This window comes from Salmo salar, chromosome 10 (genome assembly GCF_965601325.2).
Source record: "Salmo salar chromosome 10, fSalSal1, whole genome shotgun sequence".
In the NCBI taxonomy this organism is placed as follows: Eukaryota; Metazoa; Chordata; class Actinopteri; order Salmoniformes; family Salmonidae; genus Salmo; species Salmo salar.
The window spans coordinates 123447140-123475013 of record NC_138300.1 but is presented as its reverse complement, the minus strand read 5'-3'; the positions used below and the strand labels follow the sequence as shown (position 1 = coordinate 123475013).

Here is a 27874-nt window from a genome sequence, read left to right as displayed (position 1 = left end):
GGGGCCTGAGGGCACACAGTGTATTGTAGATATGTGGTAGTGGTGGAGTAGGGGCCTGAGGGCACACAGTGTGTTGTAGATATGTGGTAGTGGTGGAGTAGGGGCCTGAGGGCACACAGTGTATTGTAGATATGTGGTAGTAGAGTAGGGGGCCTGAGGGCACACAGTGTATTGTAGATATGTGGTAGTGGTGGAGTAGGGGCCTGAGGGCACACAGTGTGTTGTAGATATGTGGTAGTGGTGGAGTAGGGGGCCTGAGGGCACACAGTGTATTGTAGATATGTGGTATTGGTGGAGTAGGGGGCCTGAGGGCACACAGTGTGTTGTAGATATGTGGTAGTGGTGGAGTAGGGGCCTGAGGGAACACAGTGTGTTGTAGATATGTGGTAGTGGTGGAGTAGGGGCCTGAGGGCACACAGTGTATTGTAGATATGTGGTAGTAGAGTAGGGGGCCTGAGGGCACACAGTGTATTGTAGATATGTGGTAGTGGTGGAGTAGGGGTCTGAGGGAACACAGTGTATTGTAGATATGTGGTAGTAGGAGTAGGGGGCCAGAGGGCACACAGTGTATTGTAGATATGTGGTAGTAGAGTAGGGGGCCTGAGGGCACACAGTGTATTGTAGATATGTGGTAGTGGTGGAGTAGGGGCCTGAGGGCACACAGTGTATTGTAGAATGTGGTAGTGGTGGAGTAGGGGGCCTGAGGAACACAGTGTATTGTAGATATGTGGTAGTGGTGGAGTAGGGGAGGGCACACAGTGTATTGTAGATATGTGGTAGTGGTGGAGTAGGGGCCAGAGGGCACACAGTGTATTGTAGATATGTGGTAGTGGTGGAGTAGGGGCCTGAGGGTACACAGTGTACTGTAGATATGTGGTAGTGGTGGAGTAGGGGCCTGAGGGCACACAGTGTATTGTAGATATGTGGTAGTGGTGGAGTAGGGGCCTGAGGGCACACAGTGTATTGTAGATATGTGGTAGTGGTGGAGTAGGGGCCTGAGGGAACACAGTGTGTTGTAGATATGTGGTAGTGGTGGAGTAGGGGCCTGAGGGCACACAGTGTATTGTAGATATGTGGTAGTAGAGTAGGGGGCCTGAGGGCACACAGTGTATTGTAGATATGTGGTAGTGGTGGAGTAGGGGCCTGAGGGAACACAGTGTATTGTAGATATGTGGTAGTGGTGGAGTAGGGGGCCTGAGGGCACACAGTGTATTGTAGATATGTGGTAGTAGAGTAGGGGGCCAGAGGGCACACAGTGTATTGTAGATATGTGGTAGTAGAGTAGGGGGCCTGAGGGCACACAGTGTATTGTAGATATGTGGTAGTGGTGGAGTAGGGGTCTGAGGGAACACAGTGTATTGTAGATATGTGGTAGTGGTGGAGTAGGGGGCCTGAGGGCACACAGTGTGTTGTAGATATGTGGTAGTGGTGGAGTAGGGGCCTGAGGGCACACAGTGTGTTGTAGATATGTGGTAGTGGTGGAGTAGGGGGCCTGAGGGCACACAGTGTATTGTAGATATGTGGTAGTGGTGGAGTAGGGGCCTGAGGGCACACAGTGTATTGTAGATATGTGGTAGTAGAGTAGGGGCCTGAGGGAACACAGTGTGTTGTAGATATGTGGTAGTGGTGGAGTAGGGGGCCTGAGGGAACACAGTGTATTGTAGATATGTGGTAGTAGAGTAGGGGGCCTGAGGGCACACAGTGTATTGTAGATATGTGGTAGTAGAGTAGGGGGCCTGAGGGCACACAGTATATTGTAGATATGTGGTAGTGGTGGAGTAGGGGCCTGAGGGCACACAGTGTATTGTAGATATGTGGTAGTGGTGGAGTAGGGGCCTGAGGGAACACAGTGTATTGTAGATATGTGGTAGTAGAGTAGGGGCCTGAGGGCACACAGTGTATTGTAGATATGTGGTAGTAGAGTAGGGGGCCTGAGGGCACACAGTGTATTGTAGATATGTGGTAGTGGTGGAGTAGGGGCCTGAGGGAACACAGTGTATTGTAGATATGTGGTAGTGGTGGAGTAGGGGGCCTGAGGGCACACAGTGTATTGTAGATATGTGGTAGTAGAGTAGGGGGCCAGAGGGCACACAGTGTATTGTAGATATGTGGTAGTAGAGTAGGGGGCCTGAGGGCACACAGTGTATTGTAGATATGTGGTAGTGGTGGAGTAGGGGTCTGAGGGAACACAGTGTATTGTAGATATGTGGTAGTGGTGGAGTAGGGGGCCTGAGGGCACACAGTGTGTTGTAGATATGTGGTAGTGGTGGAGTAGGGGCCTGAGGGCACACAGTGTGTTGTAGATATGTGGTAGTGGTGGAGTAGGGGGCCTGAGGGCACACAGTGTATTGTAGATATGTGGTAGTGGTGGAGTAGGGGCCTGAGGGCACACAGTGTATTGTAGATATGTGGTAGTAGAGTAGGGGCCTGAGGGAACACAGTGTGTTGTAGATATGTGGTAGTGGTGGAGTAGGGGCCTGAGGGATCACAGTGTATTGTAGATATGTGGTAGTAGAGTAGGGGCCTGAGGGAACACAGTGTGTTGTAGATATGTGGTAGTGGTGGAGTAGGGGGGCACACAGTGTGTTGTAGATATGTGGTAGTGGTGGAGTAGGGGGCCCTGAGGGCAACACAGTGTATTGTAGATATGTGGTAGTGGTGGAGTAGGGGGCCTGAGGGGCACACCAGTGTATTGTAGATATGTGGTAGTGGTGGAGTAGGGGGCCTGAGGGCACACAGTGTGTTTGTAGATATGTGGTAGTGGTGGAGTAGGGGGCCTGAGGGCATCACAGTGTATTGTAGATATGTGGTAGTAGAGTAGGGGGCCTGAGGGAACACAGAGTGTGCTGTAGATATGTGGTAGTGGTGGAGTAGGGGGGCCTGAGGGAACACAGTGTATTGTAGATATGTGGTAGTAGAGTAGGGGGCCTGAGGGCACACAGTGTATTGTAGATATGTGGTAGTGGTGGAGTAGGGGGCCTGAGGGCACACAGTGTATTGTAGATATGTGGTAGTGGTGGAGTAGGGGCCTGAGGGCACACAGTGTATTGTAGATATGTGGTAGTGGTGGAGTAGGGGCCTGAGGGAACACAGTGTATTGTAGATATGTGGTAGTAGAGTAGGGGGCCAGAGGGCACACAGTGTATTGTAGATATGTGGTAGTGGTGGAGTAGGGGCCTGAGGGCACACAGTGTATTGTAGATATGTGGTAGTGGTGGAGTAGGGGCCTGAGGGAACACAGTGTATTGTAGATATGTGGTAGTGGTGGAGTAGGGGCCTGAGGGCACACAGTGTGTTGTAGATATGTGGTAGTGGTGGAGTAGGGGCCTGAGGGAACACAGTGTATTGTAGATATGTGGTAGTAGAGTAGGGGGCCTGAGGGCACACAGTGTATTGTAGATATGTGGTAGTGGTGGAGTAGGGGCCTGAGGGATCACAGTGTATTGTAGATATGTGGTAGTGGTGGAGTAGGGGCCTGAGGGAACACAGTGTGTTGTAGATATGTGGTAGTGGTGGAGTCGGGGCCTGAGGGAACACAGTGTACTGTAGATATGTGGTAGTGGTGGAGTAGGGGGCCTGAGGGAACACAGTGTGTTGTAGATATGTGGTAGTGGTGGAGTAGGGGCCTGAGGGCACACAGTGTGTTGTAGATATGTGGTAGTAGAGTAGGGGGCCTGAGGGCACACAGTGTATTGTAGATATGTGGTAGTGGTGGAGTAGGGGCCTGAGGGATCACAGTGTATTGTAGATATGTGGTAGTGGTGGAGTAGGGGCCTGAGGGATCACAGTGTATTGTAGATATGTGGTAGTGGTGGAGTAGGGGCCTGAGGGCACACAGTGTGTTGTAGATATGTGGTAGTAGAGTAGGGGGCCTGAGGGCACACAGTGTATTGTAGATATGTGGTAGTGGTGGAGTAGGGGCCTGAGGGAACACAGTGTGTTGTAGATATGTGGTAGTTCGGGGCCTGAGGGCACACAGTGTATTGTAGATATGTGGTAGTGGTGGATTAGGGGCCTGAGGGCACACAGTGTATTGTAGATATGTGGTAGTAGAGTAGGGGGCCAGAGGGCACACAGTGTATTGTAGATATGTGGTAGTAGAGTAGGGGGCCTGAGGGCACACAGTGTATTGTAGATATGTGGTAGTGGTGGAGTAGGGGCCTGAGGGCACACAGTGTATTGTAGATATGTGGTAGTGGTGGAGTAGGGGCCTGAGGGAACACAGTGTATTGTAGATATGTGGTAGTAGAGTAGGGGGCCAGAGGGCACACAGTGTATTGTAGATATGTGGTAGTGGTGGAGTAGGGGCCTGAGGGAACACAGTGTATTGTAGATATGTGGTAGTGGTGGAGTAGGGGCCTGAGGGAACACAGTGTGTTGTAGATATGTGGTAGTGGTGGAGTAGGGGGCCTGAGGGCACACAGTGTATTGTAGATATGTGGTAGTAGAGTAGGGGGCCTGAGGGCACACAGTGTATTGTAGATATGTGGTAGTAGAGTAGGGGGCCTGAGGGCACACAGTGTATTGTAGATATGTGGTAGTGGTGGAGTAGGGGCCTGAGGGCACACAGTGTATTGTAGATATGTGGTAGTGGTGGAGTAGGGGCCTGAGGGAACACAGTGTATTGTAGATATGTGGTAGTAGAGTAGGGGGCCAGAGGGCACACAGTGTATTGTAGATATGTGGTAGTGGTGGAGTAGGGGCCTGAGGGAACACAGTGTATTGTAGATATGTGGTAGTGGTGGAGTAGGGGCCTGAGGGAACACAGTGTGTTGTAGATATGTGGTAGTGGTGGAGTCGGGGCCTGAGGGAACACAGTGTATTGTAGATATGTGGTAGTGGTGGAGTAGGGGCCTGAGGGCACACAGTGTATTGTAGATATGTGGTAGTGGTGGAGTAGGGGCCTGAGGGCACACAGTGTATTGTAGATATGTGGTAGTAGAGTAGGGGGCCAGAGGGCACACAGTGTATTGTAGATATGTGGTAGTGGTGGAGTAGGGGCCTGAGGGAACACAGTGTATTGTAGATATGTGGTAGTGGTGGAGTAGGGGCCTGAGGGAACACAGTGTGTTGTAGATATGTGGTAGTGGTGGAGTCGGGGCCTGAGGGAACACAGTGTATTGTAGATATGTGGTAGTGGTGGAGTAGGGGCCTGAGGGAACACAGTGTACTGTAGATATGTGGTAGTGGTGGAGTAGGGGCCTGAGGGAACACAGTGTATTGTAGATATGTGGTAGTGGTGGAGTAGGGGCCTGAGGGCACACAGTGTATTGTAGATATGTGGTAGTGGTGGAGTAGGGGCCTGAGGGCACACAGTGTGTTGTAGATACGTGGTAGTGGTGGAGTAGGGGCCTGAGGGCACACAGTGTATTGTAGATATGTGGTAGTGGGGGAGTAGGGGCCTGAGGGCACACAGTGTATTGTAGATATGTGGTAGTAGAGTAGGGGGCCTGAGGGCACACAGTGTATTGTAGATATGTGGTAGTGGTGGAGTAGGGGCCTGAGGGCACACAGTGTATTGTAGATATGTGGTAGTGGTGGAGTAGGGGCCTGAGGGCACACAGTGTGTTGTAGATATGTGGTAGTGGTGGAGTAGGGGCCTGAGGGCACACAGTGTATTGTAGATATGTGGTAGTGGTGGAGTAGGGGCCTGAGGGCACACAGTGTATTGTAGATATGTGGTAGTAGAGTTGGGGGCCTGAGGGCACGCAGTGTATTGTAGATATGTGGTAGTGGTGGAGTAGGGGCCTGAGGGCACACAGTGTGTTGTAGATATGTGGTAGTGGTGGAGTAGGGGCCTGAGGGAACACAGTGTGTTGTAGATATGTGGTAGTGGTGGAGTAGGGGCCTGAGGGTAACACAGTGTGTTGTAAAATCTGTGAAGAGACACAGAGGTACAGACACACTCATACACACACACATACGCGCGCTAGCACACGCAGTCTACACACGTGTACAGTACATTGTAATATTGTTGTATGGTGGTATTATACATTTAGTATTGTAGATATGTAGTGGTGTAATAATGTTATATGATGTACTGTTTTATCTTTTGTTTTATATGTAATGTAAGTGCCTTAATGTGTTTGGACACCAGGGAGAGTAGCTGCTGCCTAGGCGGGAACTAATGGGGATCCATAATAAACCCCAGGAAGAGTAGCTGCTGCCTTGACAGGAACTAATGGGGATCCATAATAAACCCCAGGAAGAGTAGCTGCTGCCTTGACAGGAACTAATGGGGATCCATAATAAACCCCAGGAAGAGTAGCTGCTGCCTTGACAGGAACTAATGGGGATCCATAATAAACCCCCAGGAAGAGTAGCTGCTGCCGCCTTGGCAGGAACTAATGGGGATCCATAATAAACCCCAGGAAGAGTAGCCGCTGCTTTGGCAGGAACTAATGGGGATCCATAATAAACCCCCAGGAAGAGTAACTGCTGCCTCGGCAGGAACTAATGGGGATCCATAATAAACCCCAGGAAGAGTAACTGCTGCCTTGGCAGGAACTAATGGGGATCCATAATAAACCCCAAGAAGAGTAGCCGCTGCTTTGGCAGGAACTAATGGGGATCCATAATAAACCCCAAGAAGAGTAGCTGCTGCCTTGGCAGGAACTAATGGGGATCCATAATAAACCCCAGGAAGAGTAGCTGCTGCCTTGACAGGAACTAATGGGGATCCATAATAAACCCCCAGGAAGAGTAGCTGCTGCCTTGGCAGGAACTAATGGTGATCCATAATAAACCCCAGGAAGAGTAGCTGCTGCCTTGGCAGGAACTAATGGGGATCCATAATAAATACAGATACAAATCTCTGGTTGAGAGAGAGGTCAGGCCACAGCACAGCGAAGGGCAGTTAGGGAGAGAAATAATTGCTTGTGTTTTCATTGAGTGACTCAGCAGCATTCCGGGATTCCTTATGAGACCCTGTCTGTCCTGGTCCCATCTGGAGCCAACTGGGTTATGCTATGTTGTTATGTCTACGCTTTCCAGGGTCACCTAAAAGGTCTCTGTGGGAACTATTGGGAGCACATGCTTTACTTTGAATAACTTAACTATATTTTCACACATACCGTATATTTACATTGTATAACTTAAATCAATTTTCACACATATGTTTACTTTGAATAAAATACAATTTTCACACATTCAGGTAACTGCCAAAATACAGGAAATATCAACATAAAGTGTGTTACTAGGGCATTGGACCACCACGAGCCAGAACAGCTGCAATGTACCATCAGATCAGGTGACTGAAACGGCCAATGACATATGGTTAACATCGTTTTCATGCTCATCTAACCATTCAGGGACCGCTCATGCCCTGTGGATGGGGGCATAGCCATGGTAACCAAAATAATGGACTGCCCATTTTTTTTTTTTATACATGACCATAGAGACAAATAGAGGACTCATCTTTGTATATGTGCCATTATAGTGTATGTGACAACATGGCTGAAGTAATATTTGTTCTTCTTATTCTTCATTGGCTGATTTTCTCCAAGCTCATAGGAATCCCCACCCAGTTGACTACTCAATGGCAATGTCCATGCTTAAAAAGGGGTTAAATCCATGATGAGTCCTCTATCTATCTCTATGACGACCCTGAACACGATGTGACGTTAATTGCTTTAATTAATTCAGGAACCACACCTTTCAATATACTTTGTATCCCTCATTTACTTGTGTTTCCATTATTTTAACAGTTACCTGTATGTTTACTTTGAAGAGCTTAGCTCAATTTGTGGTTCCTCACAACAAGCACGTAAAGATGTGCATTTCATTGGATGCTACAGGAGACCTTGTTCTTCAGTGGAATGTATTCTTTTGAGCCATGACCAACTCTTGAGCTAAAATATGCATTGTTGTCATGTGAGACTAGAGCCTTGTTCTTGCTGCGGCAGCGTAGCCTAGAGGTTAGCGCTGTTGGCCTAGTAACCCAAAGGTTGCAAGATCAAATCCCTGACTTGACAAGGTTTTAAAAAATCTGTTGTTCGGCCTCCTTGAACAAGGCACTGTCCCAAGGCCGTCTTTGAAAATAAGAATTTGTTCTTAACTGACTTGCCTAGTAAAATAAAATGCTCAAATGAGTTTAGTTTTTTAAATCCGTTTTGGAATATTGACTGTTCAAACAGCAAGTTTACAAGTGAGCAGATCAGACGTGTGTTCAGACAGCAGTCATTTCCTGATATGGCTACACTAGTTGTCATAGTAACGACTGGTGTGTGCCCAGTGGTGAAGGCTGATTGGTGGTGGTCACTCAGAAGTTATGTAGCAAGCTAAGGTGATAACCATAGAGGCCCACAGTGGAGGTGTCATAATACCCATAAAACCTGGCTGTCAAACAAGAAAATGGTTTTATTCATTTTTCCCCATAGTGGATTTTAGAAAGACTTAAAATAAGGGCTGTGTTTCCTGTAGGCTTACCGTGATGTGACGTTTTGATAACCGTGTAAATCTCTCTAAAACAAGGTGACATTTATCAATATATTCAACTCTATTTACTCTCAGATTAGAAAATGCTAATTAGTGTCAAAGTAGACATCATGCAAAACTACAAATCCCTGCAAGCTCCTGCACATTATCAATATCCTACACCTTTGTTAACAGGTATTGTGTCAATTTAAAACTTTCACAAAACAGTTCAAAGAATTGTCCATTTTAAAGAAATGTAGCCAATTTATTCATTACTACATTTAGCTAACATTAGATAGATAATCCAGAGATTCTTACCTTTGCCTCGATTCGGCATGGCTTGTCCAGATCATCATGGCATTTGTAGTTCTTTATGATAGCCACATTAACAGCTAATTAGCATTTCATTTTGGGGGGTAAATACAGTTGAATATATTGATAAAAGTCACCTTGTCCTAGAGAGATTTATACAGTTATCAAAACATCACGCCAGGGTAAGACTACACGAAACACAGCCCTTCATTTAAGTGTTCCTAAAATCCCCTATTGGAAAAAACAATTGGAACCATTTCCCTGTTTGACTGCTAGGTTTTATGGGTATTATGACTCATACTGTGGTACTCAATGCCTCGCCATGGACGTTTCCCAGTTACTTTGAATGTTCAAAATCATAGTGTAAGAACACTTTCAAAACTAGTCCTTTTTGGCTAGCTAGCTAGCAGTCAGCTAGCTAGGGAGCCACAGCAGTCAGCTAGCTAGGTTGCCACAGCAGTCAACTAGCTACGTAGCCACAGCGGTCAACTAGCTAGGTAGCCACAGCGGTCAGCTAGCTAGGTAGCCACAGCGGTCAGCTAGCTAGGTAGCCACAGCGGTCAACTAGCTAGGTAGCCACAGCGGTCAGCTAGCTAGGTAGCCACAGCGGTCAGCTAGCTAGGTAGCCACAGCGGTCAGCTAGCTAGGTAGCCACAGCGGTCAACTAGCTAGGTAGCCACATCAGTCAGCTAGCTAGGTTGCCACAGCAGTCAGCTAGCTAGGTTGCCACAGCAGTCAGCTAGCTAGGTAGCCACAGCAGTCAGCTAGCTAGGTAGCCACAGCAGTCAGCTAGCTAGGTAGCCACAGCAGTCAGCTAGCTAGGTAGCCACAGCAGTCAACTCACTAGGTAGCCACAGCAGTCAGCTAGCTAGGTTGCCACACCAGTCAGCTAGCTAGGTAGCCACAGCAGTCAGCTAGCTAGGTAGCCACAGCAGTCAACTAGCTAGGTAGCCACAGCAGTCCGCTAGCTAGGTAGCCACAGCAGTCAGGTAGCTAGGTAGCCACAGCAGTCAGCTAGCTAGGTAGCCACAGCAGTCAACTAGCTAGGTAGCCACAGCAGTCAGCTAGCTAGGTAGCCACAGCAGTCAGCTAGCTAGGTAGCCACAGCAGTCAGCTAGCTAGGTAGCCACAGCAGTCAACTAGCTAGGTAGCCACAGCAGTGAGCTAGCTAGGTAGCCACAGCAGTCAACTCACTAGGTAGCCACAGCAGTCAGCTAGCTAGGTTGCCACACCAGTCAGCTAGCTAGGTAACCACAGCGGTCAGCTAGCTAGGTAGCCACAGCAGTCAGCTAGCTAGGTAGCCACATCAGTCAGCTAGCTAGGTAGCCACAGCAGTGAGCTAGCTAGGTAGCCACAGCAGTCAGCTAGCTAGGTAGCCACAGCAGTCAGCTAGCTAGGTAGCCACAGCAGTCAACTCACTAGGTAGCCACAGCAGTCAGCTAGCTAGGTTGCCACACCAGTCAGCTAGCTAGGTAGCCACAGCAGTCAGCTAGCTAGGTAGCCACAGCGGTCAGCTAGCTAGGTAGCCACAGCGGTCAGCTAGCTAGGTAGCCACAGCGGTCAGCTAGCTAGGTAGCCACAGCGGTCAGCTAGCTAGGTAACCACAGCGGTCAGCTAGCTAGGTAGCCACAGCGGTCAGCTAGCTAGGTAGCCACAGCGGTCAGCTAGCTAGATTTGAGTCACTTCAAAGTGCCAATGTGAACAAGGCTTAGGTGGATTGTGTTTGGCCGGTGGGACAGGGCCAGGGCATGGTTGTGTAACTTTCTCCTCCAGCAGACAGAGATCAAGGCCACAGTACATTGAGAGGCCTGGGAAAGGGTAGCCGGGAGAGAGGAGAGAGCTCTATGGGAGGACAGTAACAATTACCATGACCTGGGAAAGGAAAGAGCAACAGGACAGAGCTCTATGGGAGGACAGTAACAATTACCATGACCTGGGAAAGGAAAGAGCAACAGGACAGAGCTCTATGGGAGGACAGTAACAATGATAACAGTGGTTAGTTGGTCTGTGCTCTGCCTCTGTTTGTCAGGGCTGTCCCACAGTAGACATTGGAATGTTGCACGTGTGTGTCGCTGCTGCGATATGTGTGTGTAGCTGTTGTTTTTAGGGAGATAGGGTTTGCCATCAAGGCTCAGTGTATCCAGTGTTCACCACTATAGTGTGACAGGAAGTGTGTATGTGTGGTGTCCCTGTTCCAGGTGTTCAGTGCCATGGTGTGACAGGAAGTGTGTGTGTGTGTGTGTGTGTGTGTGTGTGTGTGTGTGTGTGTGTGTGTGTGTGTGTGTGTGTGTGTGTGTGTGTGTGTGTGTGTGTGTGTGTGTGTGTGTGTGTGTGTGTCAGTATGTGGGTCATAGCTAGAGGTCGAGGTCAAAAGCCATGGTCCTCCACAACAAGGGACCCTTACAACACTAACCTCCATGTTCTTTAGGCTACTCTATAGGCCCTATATATCTCCCTTTACTTCAGACTTCCACCGCATGTCGTGACACTTTGCATTGAAACCGGAACGAGGAAAGAACTCGGGTTTGTTATTCTGGAAAGTTGTGAAAGTCTCTGAAAAAGTGTTCTAATGAAAAAAAAAACGTTTTGTTACTATCTAGTTATCTTTTGAATTTGGATTCCGCGGCACGGTTGGCATCCGTTGCCGGGACTGCAGCTATCTGTCCAGGGATACTACCGACCAAGGGTCTGATGAGATGCTTGGCGAAGCAGCTAGCCTAGCTGCCACTCTTAGCTGCGTATCAAGCTAGATGCTATTTCTCTGTAAACAAATTGACAACAGACTTTCAGCATGCTTATAGAGAAGGGCACTCAACATGTACTGCACTGACACAAATGACTGATGATTGGTTGAAAGAAATTGATAATAAGAAGATTGTGGGAGTTGTACTGTTAGATTTCAGTGCAGCCTTTGATATTAATTGACCATAACCTGCTGTTGAGAAAACATATTTTATGGCTTTTCAACATCTGCCGTATCGTGGATTCAGAGCAATCTATCTAATAGAACTCAGAGGATTTTTCTTTAATGGAAGCTTCTCTAATGTCAAACATGAAGGGTGTGGTGTACCACAGGGAAGCTCTCTAGGCCCCCTGCCACTGGCATTAAACAAAGCCTGTGTGTCCATGTATGCTGATGACTCAACCATATACTCATCAGCAACCACAGCTAATGAAGTCACTGAAACCCTTAACAAGGAGTTGCAGTCTGTTTTGGAATGGGTGGCCAGTAATAAACTGGTCCTTGAACATCTCTAAAACTAAGAGCATTGTATTTGGTACAAATCATTCCTTAAGTTCTAGACCTCAGCTGAATCTGGTAATGAATGTTGTGGCTGTTGAACAAGTTGAGGAGACTAAATTACTTAGTGTTGCCTTAGATTGTAAACTGTCATGGTCAAAACATATAGATTCAATGGTTGTAAAGATGGGAGAGGTCTGTCCTGCAATAAAGAGATGCTCAGATTCTTTTTTGACACCACACTCCACAAAGCAAGTCCTGCAGGCTCTAGTTTTGTCTGATCTTGATTATTGTCCAGTCGTGTGGTCCAGTGATGCAAGGAAAGACCTAGTTAGGCTGCAGTTGGTCCAGAACAGAGCGACACGTCTTGCTCTTCATTGTAATCAGAGGGCTGATATAAATACTATGCATGCCAGTCTCTCTTGGCTAAGAGTTGAGGAGAGACTGACTGCATCACTTCTTATTTTTATAAGAAACATGAATGTGTTGGAAATTCCAAATTGTTTGCATAGTCAACTTACACACAGCTCTGACACACACACACTTATCCCACCAGACATGCCACCAGGGGTCTTTTCACAGTCCCCAAATCCAGAACCAATTCAAGAAAGCGTACAGTATTATATAGAGCCCTTATTGCATGTAACTCCCTTCCATCTCATATTGCTCAAATAAACAGCAAACCTGGTTTCAAAAAACACATAAAGCAGCATCTTGCAGCACAACGCCTCTCCCCTATTGGACCTAGATAGTTTGTTTATATGTATTGATATGTAGGCTGTATGTGCCATTATAAAACGTATGTAGTTCTGTCCTTCAGAGGTTCTTGTCTATTAATGTTCTGTATTATGTGATGTTTCATGTGGACCCCAGTGTAACGATGTACGCTGAGAGTCGGGAAGCAAGTTCAGGGAGTGAATACATTTAATAAATAAATGAAACAAACACGTAACACAAACAGCGCACGGACATGAAACAGGAACAGAAATAATGACGACTGGGGAAGAAACCAAAGGGGTGTGACATATATAGGGCAGGTAATCAAGGAGGTGATGGAGTCCAGGTGAGTGTCATTATGCGCTAATGAGCGTAGCGATGGTGACAGGTGTGTGCCTTAAACGAGCAGCCTGGCCGAAGAGGGAGCACACGTGACAGCCAGGAAGAGTAGCTGCTGCTTTCGCAAAAGCTAATGGGGATCCTAATAAAATACCAAATACCTTTTACAAGATGTGTGTTGAAAGATTTAGTTCACATACTGTAGATTCGTCATATAATGAAAAGATTGTTATTGAATATGACTTGGACCATGTCTTTTGTACTGTGAACCCTCATGATAAAACAGCAGCCTACATTATATTTACGTCGTTTAGCAGATGCTCTTATCCAGAGCGACTTACAGTAGTGAATGCATACATCTTATTTCATGCATTTTTTATTTTTTTTGTACTGGCCCCCTGTGGGAATCAAACCCACAACCCTGGCCTTGCAAACACCATGCTCTACCAACTGAGCCACAGGGAAGGCATGAGAGTAGTCTCTATCCACAGCCAAGCCTTTAGTCTTGTCGTTGTGAGGGGTTGGGTTAAATGCGGAAGACACATTTCAGTTGAAGGCATTCAGTTGTACAACTGACTAGGTATCTCCCTTTCCCTGTACAACTGACTAGGTATCTCCCTTTCCCTGTACAACTGACTAGGTATCCCCCTTTCCCTGTACAACTGACTAGGTATCCCCCCTTTCCCTGTACAACTGACTAGGTATCCCCCCTTTCCCTGTACAACTGACTAGGTATCCCCCCTCCCCTGTACAACTGACTAGGTATCCCCCCCTCCCCCTGTACAACTGACTAGGTATCCCCCCTCCCCTGTACAACTGACTAGGTATCCCCCCTCCCCCTGTACAACTGACTAGGTATCCCCCCTGACGAGGGATCCCCCTCCCCGGTACAACTGACTAGGTATCCCCCCTTTCCCTGTACAACTGACTAGGTATCCCCCCTCCCCTGTACAACTGACTAGGTATCCCCCCTCCCCTGTACAACTGACTAGGTATCCCCCTTTCCCTGTACAACTGACTAGGTATCCCCCCTTTCCCCCTTTAGGCAACAGTCATACTGTATTGTGATGGTAGCGACTTCACATCCTTTCTTGTTCAAGGCCTTCTGGCGCTTTGTATTAAACCATCCTGCTGTCTGGTTGAACCATAGTACTGCTGTCTGGTTGAACCATAGTACTGCTGTCTGGTTGAACCATAGTACTGCTGTCTGGTTGAACCATATTACTGCTGTCTGGTTGAACCATATTACTGCTGTCTGGTTGAACCATATTACTGCTGTCTGGTTGAACCATAGTACTGCTGTCTGGTTGAACCATATTACTGCTGTCTGGTTGAACCATATTACTGCTGTCTGGTTGAACCATAGTACTGCTGTCTGGTTGAACCATATTACTGCTGTCTGGTTGAACCATAGTACTGCTGTCTGGTTGAACCATAGTACTGCTGTCTGGTTGAACCATATTACTGCTGTCTGGTTGAACCATAGTACTGCTGTCTGGTTGAACCATAGTACTGCTGTCTGGTTGAACTATAGTACTGCTGTCTGGTTGAACTATAGTACTGCTGTCTGGTTGAACCATATTACTGCTGTCTGGTTGAACCATAGTACTGCTGTCTGGTTGAACCATATTACTGCTGTCTGGTTGAACCATAGTACTGCTGTCTGGTTGAACTATAGTACTGCTGTCTGGTTGAAGCATAGTACTGCTGTCTGGTTGAACCATAGTACTGCTGTCTGGTTGAACCATATTACTGCTGTCTGGTTGAACCATAGTACTGCTGTCTGGTTGAACCATAGTACTGCTGTCTGGTTGAACTATAGTACTGCTGTCTGGTTGAACTATAGTACTGCTGTCTGGTTGAACCATATTACTTCTGTCTGGTTGAACCATATTACTGCTGTCTGGTTGAACCATAGTACTGCTGTCTGGTTGAACCATAGTACTGCTGTCTGGTTGAACGCGCGCGGGACCTAGTACTGCTGTCTGGTTGAACCATGTACTGCTGCGGGACCTCGCTGTCTGGTTGAACCTAGTACGCTGCGGGACCTGCTGCTGCTGGTTGAACTATAGTACTGCTGTCTGGTTGAACCATAGTACTGCTGTCTGGTTGAACCATAGTACTGCTGTCTGGTTGAACCATATTACTGCTGTCTGGTTGAACTATAGTACTGCTGTCTGGTTGAACTATAGTACTGCTGTCTGGTTGAACTATAGTACTGCTGTCTGGTTGAACCATAGTACTGCTGCCAGGGGGGGATGTGCTGTCTCTAGGTCAAGATGAGCAAACAACAGCTTGAGCAGGAAACTACCAGGACAGGACAGAAGGACAGCAGGTAGACTTGATCAGACCATGCAGCCAGGTTCAAGCCCCAAACCTGGCAACCCTTGTGTCTAGGGGTATTCGTGGGGGGAAAAAAAGCAGAAGATTAATTTCTATTCTAACCAATTGGACAATAAAGTGTGTATTCTGTTCTATTTGATTATGTTATATTCTGTAGAGTTCTATTCTATTCTATTCACATCTAGTAGATTCTGCTGTCAGTGATACGACTTCCAAAATGGACTATTTATTGGTCCAGTCCCTCTATTCTTCTCTCAACCATAAGCCAATGCAGGAAAGACATGTTGTTTGGTTAGATGAACAGGATAGTAAAACGGGAAATGGATAGAGGTATGGAGCCTCGGCTTAACATTGAACCAACAACAGGTTTGTGTATGTCTGTCATGAGGAGAATAATAAAGAGGGTTGTGTACTACTTCTGTAGAGTATGGAGGGGCCAGTACAGGCTTGTGTGTTGTCATGGGGACCCAGTACAGGCTTGTGTGTTGTCAGGGGGAACCAGTACAGGCTTGTGTGTTGTCAGGAGGAACCAGTACAGGCTTGTGTGTTGTCAGGGGGACCCAGTACAGGCTTGTGTGTTGTCAGGGGGAACCAGTACAGGCTTGTGTGTTGTCATGGGGACCCAGTACAGGCTTGTGTGTTGTCAGGAGGAACCAGTACAGGCTTGTGTGTTGTCATGGGGACCCAGTACAGGCTTGTGTGTTGTCAGGGGGAACCAGTACAGGCTTGTGTGTTGTCAGGAGGAACCAGTACAGGCTTGTGTGTTGTCAGGGGGAACCAGTACAGGCTTGTGTGTTGTCAGGAGGAACCAGTACAGGCTTGTGTGTTGTCAGGGGGACCCAGTACAGGCTTGTGTGTTGTCAGGGGGAACCAGTACAGGCTTGTGTGTTGTCATGGGGACCCAGTACAGGCTTGTGTGTTGTCAGGAGGAACCAGTACAGGCTTGTGTGTTGTCATGGGGACCCAGTACAGGCTTGTGTGTTGTCAGGGGGAACCAGTACAGGCTTGTGTGTTGTCAGGAGGAACCAGTACAGGCTTGTGTGTTGTCATGGGGACCCAGTACAGGCTTGTGTGTTGTCAGGGCCAGGGGGAGTGATAGTGTTCCAGCATGCTCTATTCTCACACATGCTTTCCAGAGGGCTCAGTGTGACAGGCTGAAATTGTGAGCCACATAAATATTATAGCCTCTGTAATGGGCTGTATCATGAGCCACTATAATGGGCTGTATCATGAGCCACTATAATGGGCTGTATCATGAGCCACTCTAATGGGCTGTATCATGAGCCACTCTAATGGGCTGTATCATGAGCCACTATAATGGGCTGTATCATGAGCCACTCTAATGGGCTGTATCATGAGCCACTCTAATGGGCTGTATCAGGAGCCACTATAATGGGCTGTATCATGAGCCACTATAATGGGCTGTATCATGAGCCACTCTAATGGGCTGTATCATGAGCCACTCTAATGGGCTGTATCATGAGCCACTCTAATGGGCTGTATCAGGAGCTACTCTAATGGGCTGTATCAGGAGCCACTCTAATGGGCTGTATCATGAGCCACTATAATGGGCTGTAACATGAGCCACTATAATGGCTGTATCATGAGCCACTATAATGGGCTGTATCATGAGCCACTATAATGGGCTGTATCAGGAGCCGTTCTAATGGGCTGTCTGTGTTTAGGTCATGTGTGGAGCATGTCTTTAACCTATGTGGTAATGGGAACAGCTGGACAGCATCCTTGTGATGTCACTATCCTGTGCTTAGCGAAGGGTCAATTGAGCCTGCCCGGGATGAACGTCCACATTGTAAAACCAATGTAAAAGTCCCAAATTTGCAAAAACCTGTCTATATTGCAGTCCAGGTCTGCCTCAGAATAGATTCTTTGCGTATTGTTTTTATAATCTTCACATCCTGTTAGAGACATGGTGGGTCACACACTGAATGCGTAAGACCTGCTTATACCCCAATCTCCTCTCTGAGAAAATAAACTCTGTATGGAGTTGGCTGTTGATGACAATTTGTCAGGCGTTATAGCCTATACATCTGGCTCCCAGTTGGTCGTTCGGTCGGACGTTCTGTCGATAAATCTATCAGCCCCATACGGAAACACTTTCCGTGGTAATGTATCAGACTTAATGAGATAACATTAGGAGTTAAAAACATTAACAATTCGTACATTTTTTTTTTTGCAGTCCTCTGTGTTAAGCTATGAATGGCTGGCAAGGAATACAATTGAGAAAGAGTGGGGTAGTATTTCATTTACCCGCTGCGGTTACTCCATCCAGCATACAGACAATATAAAGGCCAAATACCCTGCCAATTTACTGCCAAAAAGTATTGCTCCTCTGTGATGTGGGTTGTGGGAAGGAGTGATGTGGCGTTGATGTTGGGGTGGTGGGGTAGGGGTGGTGGTGGTTGGGGGGGTATTTGGTATTTTATTAGGATCCCCATTAGCTGTTGCAAAAGCAGCCGATAATCTTCCTGGGGTTCCACACAAAACATGAAACATAATACAGAACATCATTAGACAAGAACAGCTCAAGGACTGAACTACATACATTTTTTAAAAAGGCACACGTAGCCTACATATCAATACATACACACAAACTATCTGGGTCCAATAGGGGAGAGGCGTTATGCCGTGAGTTGTTGCTTTATCTGTTTTCTGAAACCAGGTTTGCTGTTTATTTGAGCAATATGAGATGGAAGGGTGTTCCCTGCAATAAGGGCTCTATATAATACTGTACGCTTTCTTGAATTGGTTCTGGATTTGGGGACTGTGAAAAGACCCCTGGTGGCATGTCTGGTGGGGTAAGTGTGTGTGTCAGAGCTGTGTGTAAGTTGACTATGCAAACAATTTGGGATTTTCAACACATTAATGTTTCTTATAAAAAGAAGAAGTGATACAGTCAGTCTCTCCTCAACTCTTAGCAAAGAGAGACTGGCATGCATAGTACTAATATTAGCCCTCTGATTACAATGAAGAGCAAGACGTGCCGCTCTGTTCTGGACCAGCTGCAGCCTAACTAGGTCTTTCCTTGCAGCACTGGACCACACGACTGGACAATAATCAAGATCAGACAAAACTAGAGCCTGCAGGACTTGCTTTGTGGAGTGTGGTGTCAAAAAAGCAGAGCATCTCTTTATTATGGACAGACCTCTCCCCATTTTTACAATCATTGACTCTATATCTGTTGACCATGACAGTTTACAATCTAAGGCAACACCAAGTAATTTAGTCTCCTCAACTTGTTCAACAGCCACACCATTCATTACCAGATTCAGCTGAGGTCTATAATGCTCTTAGTTTTAGAGATGTTCAGGACCAGTTTATTACTGGCCACCCATTCCAAAACAGACTGCAACTCTTTGTTAAGGGTAAAAATATGACAGATAGGAGTGGCTATAGAGTCAGCTACCATCCTCAGTAGCTTTCCATCTAAGTTGTCAATGCCAGGAGGTCGATAATCATTTTCCCACCTCTCCCACACTAACTTTACAAAATTCAAACTTGCACTGCTTTCCTTTCATTATTTGTTTTTTTATGCATGAGTATTTTATTTATTTAACTAAGCAAGTCAGTTAAGAACAAATTCTTATTTTCAATGACAGCCCAGGAACAGTGGGTTAACTGTCTTGTTCAGGGGCAGAACGACAGATTTTTACCTTGTCAGCTTGGGGATTCAATCTTGCAACCTTTCAGTTACTGGTCCAACGCTCTAACCACTAGGCTACCTGCCGCCCCAAATATAAATATAATTGCTCACTGTTTGTCGTGGGCATTTCCTGCCTAAGTTTGCCCACTTTGCCAATGAAATTACCATTAAAACAATTGGCAACATCAAATGTTTTTGTGATGAGTAAGCAGTCTGATTCAATGAAAGATGGAGTTGAATTTGTCTTTCTGCCCATAATTTCATTTAAAGTACTCAAGTTTTTTTCCCATCATTCTTTATATCATTGATCTTGGCATCATAATACAGTTTCTTCTTATTTTTGTTGAGTTTAGTCACATAATTTTGGGCTTGGGTTGTGGTGGGGGGGCTCTGGGTTGGGATAGTGTTGGGATTGGGTGGTGTATGGGGGGCTCTGGATTGGGATAGTGTTGGGCTTGGGTTGTGGTGGGATAGTGTTAGGATTGGGTGGTGGTGATGGGCTCTGGGTTGGGATAGTGTTGGGATTGGGTGGTGTTGGGTGGCTCTGGGTTGGGATAGTGTCTGGCTTGGGTGGTGTTGGGTGGCTCTGGGTTGGGATAGTGTTGGGCTTGGGTGGTGGTGATGGGCTCTGGGTTGGGATAGTGTTGGGATTGGGTGGTGTTGGGTGGCTCTGGGTTGGGATAGTGTCTGGCTTGGGTGGTGTTGGGTGGCTCTGGGTTGGGATAGTGTTGGGCTTGGGTGGTGGTGATGGGCTCTGGGTTGGGATAGTATTTGGATTGGGTTGTGGTGGGATAGTGTTAGGATTGGGTGGTGTTGGGGTGCTCTGGGTTGGGATAGTGTCTGGCTTGGGTGGTTTATGGGGGTAACAATGAAAAAGAGTGGGAATAAATTGACAACTGGAGAGCTGCCGTTTCAGGTTTCACTGTAGCTAGATAACACCGATATCGTCATCTAGCCTCTCCTTTCTTCTCTGTTGGTCTGCTACAGTAGATAGAAGTCCCACTGTCCTGTGTTGGCTGCTATATGAAACAGACTAGTGTTCTAGGTGGGATATAATGATGGGAATAGGAACTGGCCTGTCAGGGTTACTGAGAATGTTCTGTGTCATTAGAACCACTGTAAACCACACCAGGGGCAAGACAAGGGCCCATATACACATGGGATCTAGGATCAGGTCCTTCCTGTTAATATAATCTCATTCATTATGATCTGAAACTGATCCCAGAACATTTAGATTCACTGTGAAGTGTAAACCGCACCAGAGAAATATCAAGACATTTTTTGGGGGGGTGGGGATTTTATCTGAAAAATATTTTATTTTATTTTATGAATATCGCTAGCTGCAACAGAATACAATCTTAGATACCATTTTATGTCTCTGCGTCCCGTATGAAGGAAGTTAGAGGTAGTTTCACAAGCCAATGCTAACTAGTGTTAGCACAATGACTGGAAGTCTACAGGAACAGTTAGCATACTAGCTAACGACTCTGAGGAAGTAGATAAATGACTTCATTGCCAAAATCCCAAACTATCCCTTTAATATGGAGGAAATAACAGTCATCTGAGATAATTACAGGATTTTTTTCTGAATAGAAAATTCTTAAGGCGGGCGGTATAAGTGGTAATTTTCAGGATGGAAAAACGTTTTCAATGTCAACTTAAACGACCAAAACTAGATAGAAAGTGTGCAGAAAAGGTATTGAACTATATATATTTTTTTATAAAACCGTCTTTGAGAACTAACAATCAATTAAAACTAGAAAGTCTGGGAGAATCGAACATTCCCAAAACCAGGCATGTCCGTTGATTTAGTTAAAGCGTTTGAGCAGAGAAACACGGCATTAGCCATGGAAAAAAATGTGTAGAATTGATGGAAATTGACTTTAAACTGCAAAATTGTCTCTTAGCTTCATGCCAAACTGTGTAGAATTGATGGAAATTAACTTAGAAACTGCAAAATGTTCTCTACCGACCAAGATACCGTTCTAGCTAATAGACTATGTTAGTTCTCACTTCCACTTCCAATGAATGGTGGGGAGGTCAAAATAATGTAACTGTCTACCAAATCTTTACATTTAAGAATGTTGATTACTTCTACTTGGCATTATCATTCACCTGATGATAAGACAGGATTGTAACGCGGGTCGTACAAAGGGGACAAAGGCGCGGCGTGTGAAGTGCTCATAACTTACTTTAATGAAAACACTAATACAAAAAAACGACCGACAACAGTTCCGTCAGTTGAACATACACTAAACAGGAAACAACTACCCACCAACAACAGGAAGAAAAAAAAACACCCCTACTAAATATGACCTCCAATTAGAGGCAACGAGGAACAGCTGCCTCCAATTGAAGGTCAACCCAATAAACCCCAACCTAGATATAGACAAACTAGAAATCCAACATAGAAATAGAGAACATAGAACAAACACAAAAACACCCCCTGTCACACCCTGACCACTCTACCATAGAAAATAACGACTTATTATTGGTCAGGACGTGACAAGGATGTGTTATTTACATTTTTTGCTAACATATGATGGAGTCCCGGGGGACACCGGTTTGCCTGGACTGGCGGTCCCTTGGCAAAAAAAAGTTTGAAAACCTCTGCTGTAGATACAATGTACGCCACACCAGGCCCAGAGCAGTAAGTACAGCCAGGTCTTGGCCAGGAGGACAAAGGTACCCTGATTGTGTTCTTCCATTGGTACACTCTCCTACTCCTCTGCTTTAGTAGGACAGAATGGGATAAGAGAAGAGAAAAAAAACAGATAAGGGACATTCAGGTTAAATCTGCTTTAGGAGGACAGAATGGGTTAACAACAAACCCCGAGATAAGAGACATTCAGGTTAAATCTGCTTTAGGAGGACAGAATGGGTTAACAACAAACCCCGAGATAAGAGACATTCAGGTTAAATCTGCTTTAGGAGGACAGAATGGGTAAACAACAAACCCCGAGATAAGAGACATTCAGGTTAAATCTGCTTTAGGAGGACAGAATGGGTTAACAACAAACCCCGAGATAAGAGACATTCAGGTTAAATCTGCTTTAGGAGGACAGAATGGGTTAACAACAAACCCCGAGATAAGAGACATTCAGGTTAAATCTGCTGTAGGAGGGCAGAATGGGTTAACAACAAACCCCGAGATAAGAGACATTCAGGTTAAATCTGCTTTAGGAGGACAGAATGGGTTAACAACAAACCCCGAGATAAGAGACATTCAGGTTAAATCTGCTTTAGGAGGACAGAATGGGTTAACAACAAACCCCGAGATAAGAGACATTCAGGTTAAATCTGCTGTAGGAGGACAGAATGGGTTAACAACAAACCCCGAGATAAGAGACATTCAGGTTAAATCTGCTTTAGGAGGACAGAATGGGTTAACAACAAACCCCGAGATAAGAGACATTCAGGTTAAATCTGCTTTAGGAGGACAGAATGGGTTAACAACAAACCCCGAGATAAGAGACATTCAGGTTAAATCTGCTTTAGGAGGACAGAATGGGTAAACAACAAACCCCGAGATAAGAGACATTCAGGTTAAATCTGCTTTAGGAGGACAGAATGGGTTAACAACAAACCCCGAGATAAGAGACATTCAGGTTAAATCTGCTGTAGGAGGACAGAATGGGTTAACAACAAACCCCGAGATAAGAGACATTCAGGTTAAACTAGCTGACACCTGCTTATATTACTGAATTAAAGGTGGCTCAGTTGGTCAGAGTGTGGCGATACCGTAGCAACGCTAAGGTTGAGGTTCAATTCCCACAGTGATTACATACACGTCAGTTGTGCCTTCCTGTATTATACTGACGCTAAAACAAAATGTATTCTACTGAGCAATTTACTCTATGTTCCTATTCTTATCTTTCGTTATGTATTATTGTTGTTGTTAGGTCCAGAAGGAACCTGCAAGTAAGCATTTCGTTGGAAAGGGTGTACACCAAGTGTATCCCGTACATATGACTGATAAAACTTGAAACTTACACTGTCCTTACACTGATATCACAGTCCACACTCTGAAAACTCAACATCTCATCTGATATCACGGTTCACACTCTGAAAACTCAACATCTCATCTGATATCACGGCTCACTCTCTGAAAACTCAACATCTCATCTGATATCACAGTCCACACTCTGAAAACTCAACATCTCATCTGATATCACGGTTCACACTCTGAAAACTCAACATCTCATCTGATATCACGGTTCACACTCTGAAAACTCACTTCTCATCTGATATCACGGTTCACACTCTGAAAACTCACATCTTATCTGATATCACGGTTCACACTCTGAAAACTCACATCTAATCTGATATCACAGTTCACACTCTTTGAAAACTCACATTAAAAGTCCTACTCTGTCAGTGAACCTCTCAGCACATAAAATTGGGGGCCTTTAAAAAAAAGTTTATATGGTGGTTTTGGGAGGTCAGTGAACTGGGGCTGTCTGAGTGGGATGAGAGAAGGACAGTGTGGGTGAAGAGAGCTGGGTTTAGTAGGACAGTGTGGGTGAAGAGAGCTGGGTTTAGTAGGACAGTGTGGGTTTAGAAGGACAGTGTGGGTTTAGAAGGACAGTGTGGGTTTAGAAGGACAGTGTGGGTGAACCGAGCTGGGTTTAGTAGGACAGTGTGGGTTGAGTTGGACAGTGTGGGTTGAGTTGGACAGTGTGGGTTTTGAAGGACAGTGTGGGTTTAGAAGGACAGTGTGGGTGAACAGAGCTGGGTTTAGTAGGAAAGTGTGGGTAGAGAAAGCTGGGTTTAGTAGGACAGTGTGGGTGAAGAGAGCTGGGTTTAGTAGGACAGTGTGGGTTTAGAAGGACAGTGTGGGTTTAGAAGGACAGTGTGGGTTTAGAAGGACAGTGTGGGTTTAGAAGGACAGTGTGGGTGAACCGAGCTGGGTTTAGTAGGACAGTGTGGGTTTAGTAGGACAGTGTGGGTTGAGTTGGACAGTGTGGGTTTTGAAGGACAGTGTGGGTTTAGAAGGACAGTGTGGGTGAACAGAGCTGGGTTTAGTAGGAAAGTGTGGGTAGAGAAAGCTGGGTTTAGTAGGACAGTGTGGGTTTAGAAGGATAGTGTGGGTTTAGTAGGACAGTGTGGGTTTAGTAGGACAGTGTGGGTTTAGAAGGACAGTGTGGATGAACAGAGCTGAGTTTAGAAGGACAGTGTGGGTCTAGAAGGACAGTGTGGGTTTAGAAGGACAGTGTGGGTTTAGAAGGACAGTGTGGGTGAACCGAGCTGGGTTTAGTAGGACAGTGTGGGTTGAGTTGGACAGTGTGGGTTGAGTTGGACAGTGTGGGTTTTGAAAGACAGTGTGGGTTTAGAAGGACAGTGTGGGTGAACAGAGCTGGGTTTAGTAGGAAAGTGTGGGTAGAGAAAGCTGGGTTTAGTAGGACAGTGTGGGTGAAGAGAGCTGGGTTTAGTAGGACAGTGTGGGTTTAGAAGGACAGTGTGGGTTTAGAAGGACAGTGTGGGTTTAGAAGGACAGTGTGGGTGAACCGAGCTGGGTTTAGTAGGACAGTGTGGGTTTAGTAGGACAGTGTGGGTTGAGTTGGACAGTGTGGGTTTTGAAGGACAGTGTGGGTTTAGAAGGACAGTGTGGGTGAACAGAGCTGGGTTTAGTAGGAAAGTGTGGGTAGAGAAAGCTGGGTTTAGTAGGACAGTGTGGGTTTAGAAGGATAGTGTGGGTTTAGTAGGACAGTGTGGGTTTAGTAGGACAGTGTGGGTTTAGAAGGACAGTGTGGATGAACAGAGCTGAGTTTAGAAGGACAGTGTGGGTTTAGAAGGACAGTGTGAGTTTAGAAGGACAGTGTGAGTTTAGAAGGACAGTGTGGGTTTAGGACAGTGTGGGGTTAGAAGGACAGTGTGGGTTTAGAAGGACAGTGTGGATGAACAGAGCTGGGTTTAGAAGGACATTGTAGGTTTAGAATGACATTGTGGGTTTTGAAGGACAGTGTGGGTTTTGAAGGACAGTGTGGGTTTGGAAGGACAGTGTGGGATGGGAAGGACAGTGTGGGTTTAGAAGGACAGTGTTGGTTTAGAAGGACAGTGTGGGTTTACAGGACAGCGTGGGTGAACAGAGCTGGGTTTAGAAGGCCAGTGTGGATTTAGAAGTACAGTGTTGGTTTAGAAGGACAGTGTGGGTTTATAAGGACAGTTTGGATTTAGTTGGACAGTGTGGGTGAAGAGAGCTGGGTTTAGTAGGAACGTGTGGGTAGAGAAAGCTGGGTTTAGTAGGACAGTGTGGGTGAAGAGAGCTGGGTTTATAAGGACAGTGTGCATTTAGAAGGACAGTGTGGGTTTAGTAGGACAGTTTGCCTTTAGAAGGGCAATGTGACTTTAGTAGGACAGTGTGGGTTTAGAAAGACAGTGTGGATTTAGAAGTACAGTGTTGGTTTAGAAGGACAGTGTGGGTGAACAGAGCTGGGTTTAGAAGAACAGTGTGGATTTAGAAGTACAGTGTGGGTCTAGAAGGACAGTGTGGGTTTAGCAGGACAGTGTGGGTTTAGCAGGACAGTGTGGGTTTAGAAGGACAGCGGGGGTTTAGAAAGACAGTGTGGGTTTAGAAGGACAGTGTGGGTTTAGAATGACAGTGTGGGTGAACAGAGCTGGTTTTAGCAGGACAGTGTGGGTTTAGAAGGACAGTGTGGGTTTAGAAGGACAGTGTGGGTTTAGCAGGACAGTGTGGGTTTAGTAGGACAGTGTGGGTTTAGAAGGACAGTGTGGGTTTAGTAGGACAGCGTGGGTTTAGAAGGACAGTGTGGGTTTAGAAGGACAGTGTGGGTGAACAGAGCTGGGTTTAGCAGGACAGTGTGGGTTTAGCAGGACAGTGTGGGTTTAGAAGGACAGTGTAGGTTTAGCAGGACAGTGTGGGTTTAGAAGGACAGTGTGGGTTTAGAAGGACAGTGTGGGTTTAGTAGGATAGTGTAGGTCTAGAAAAACAGTGTGGGTTTAGAAGGACAGTGTGGGTGAACAGAGCTGGGTTTAGTAGGAAAGTGTGGGTAGAGAAAGCTGGGTTTAGTAGGATAGTGTGCGTTTAGTAGGATAGTGTGCGTTTAGTAGGATAGTGTGGGTTTAGTAGGACAGTGTGGGTTTAGGACAGTGTGGGTTTAGAAGGACAGTGTGGGGTTAGAAGGACAGTGTGGATGAACAGAGCTGGGTTTAGAAGGACAGTGTGGGTTTAGAAGGACAGTGTGGGTTTAGAAGGACAGTGTGGGTTTGGAAGGACAGTGTGGGTTTGGAAGGACAGTGTGGGTTTAGAAGGACAGTGTGGGGTTAGAAGGACAGTGTGGATGAACAGAGCTGGGTTTAGAAGGACAGTGTGGGTTTAGAAGGACAGTGTGGGTTTGGAAGGACAGTGTGGGTTTTGAAGGACAGTGTGGGTTTGGAAGGACAGTGTGGGTTTAGAAGGACAGTGTGGGTTTGGAAGGACAGTGTGGGTTTTGAAGGACAGTGTGGGTTTAGAAGGACAGTGTGGGTTTGGAAGGACAGTGGGGGATGGGAAGGACAGTGTGGGTTTAGAAGGACAGTGTTGGTTTAGAAGGACAGTGTGGGTTTACAGGACAGCGTGGGTGAACAGTGCTGGGTCTAGCAGGACAGTGTGGATTTAGAAGTACAGTGTTGGTTTAGAAGGACAGCGTGGGTTTAGAATGACAGTGTGGGTGAACAGAGCTGGGTTTAGCAGGACAGTGTGGGTTTAGAAGGACAGTGTGGGTTTAGAAGGACAGTGTGGGTTTAGCAGGACAGTGTGGGTTTAGCAGGACAGTGTGGGTTTAGCAGGACAGTGTGGGTTTAGAAGGACAGTGTGGGTTTAGAAGGACAGTGTGGGTGAACAGAGCTGGGTTTAGCAGGACAGTGTGGGTTTAGCAGGACAGTGTGGGTTTAGAAGGACAGTGTAGGTTTCGAAGGACAGTGTGGGTTTCGAAGGACAGTGTGGGTTTAGAAGGACAGTGTGGGTTTAGTAGGATAGTGTGGGTCTAGAAAGACAGTGTGGGTTTAGAAGGACAGTGTGGGTGAACAGAGCTGGGTTTAGAAGGACAGTGTGGGTTTAGAAGGGTAGTGTGGGTTTAGCAGGATAGTGTGGGTTTGGCAAGACAGTGTGGGTTTGGCAAGACAGTGTGGGTTTAGCAGGATAGTGTGGGTTTAGCAGGACAGTGTGGGTGAAGAGCCAGTAACTGGAGGAAATGATGACGAGAGAGGGAGGGAAAGAGGTTGAATGGAGGGATGAAATGACCAGTAGAGGAGAATGAGAGGGATAGAAGTGGAGTGGAAGGATGGATAGATAGAAGGAAAGAGTGGTTCAAGTGAAGACAGACTTAAATGGAGAGCAGGTGACTGTCAGACCCTCTCCTCTCTCAATAACAGTGTTTATTGTGACTGTCTGACCCTGTCCTCTCTCAATAACAGTGTTTGTTGTGACTGACCCTCTCCTCTCTCAATAACAGTGTTTATTGTGACTGTCTGACCCTCTCCTCTCTCAATAACAGTGTTTATTGTGACTGTCCGACCCTCTCCTCTCTCAATAACAGTGTTTGTTGTGACTGTCCGACCCTCTCCTCTCTCAATAACAGTGTTTGTTGTGACTGACCCTCTCCTCTCTCAATAACAGTGTTTGTTGTGACTGTCTGACCCTCTCCTCTCTCAATAACAGTGTTTGTTGTGACTGTCTGACCCTCTCCTCTCTCAATAACAGTGTTTATTGTGACTGTCTGACCCTCTCCTCTCTCAATAACAGTGTTTATTGTGACTGTCCGACCCTCTCCTCTCTCAATAACAGTGTTTGTTGTGACTGTCTGACCCTCTCCTCTCTCAAGGCCAGTGTTTATTGTGACTGTCCG

At 46.4% G+C, this 27874-nt stretch overlaps 1 protein-coding gene across 2 annotated transcripts in view; it reads left to right on the top strand.

Moving 5' to 3' along the window:
* gas2a (growth arrest-specific 2a) overlaps positions 1-27874 on the top strand; it is a 71063-nt gene that overhangs the window by 5562 nt on the left and 37627 nt on the right. The gene's annotated exons all lie outside the window — the stretch shown is intronic.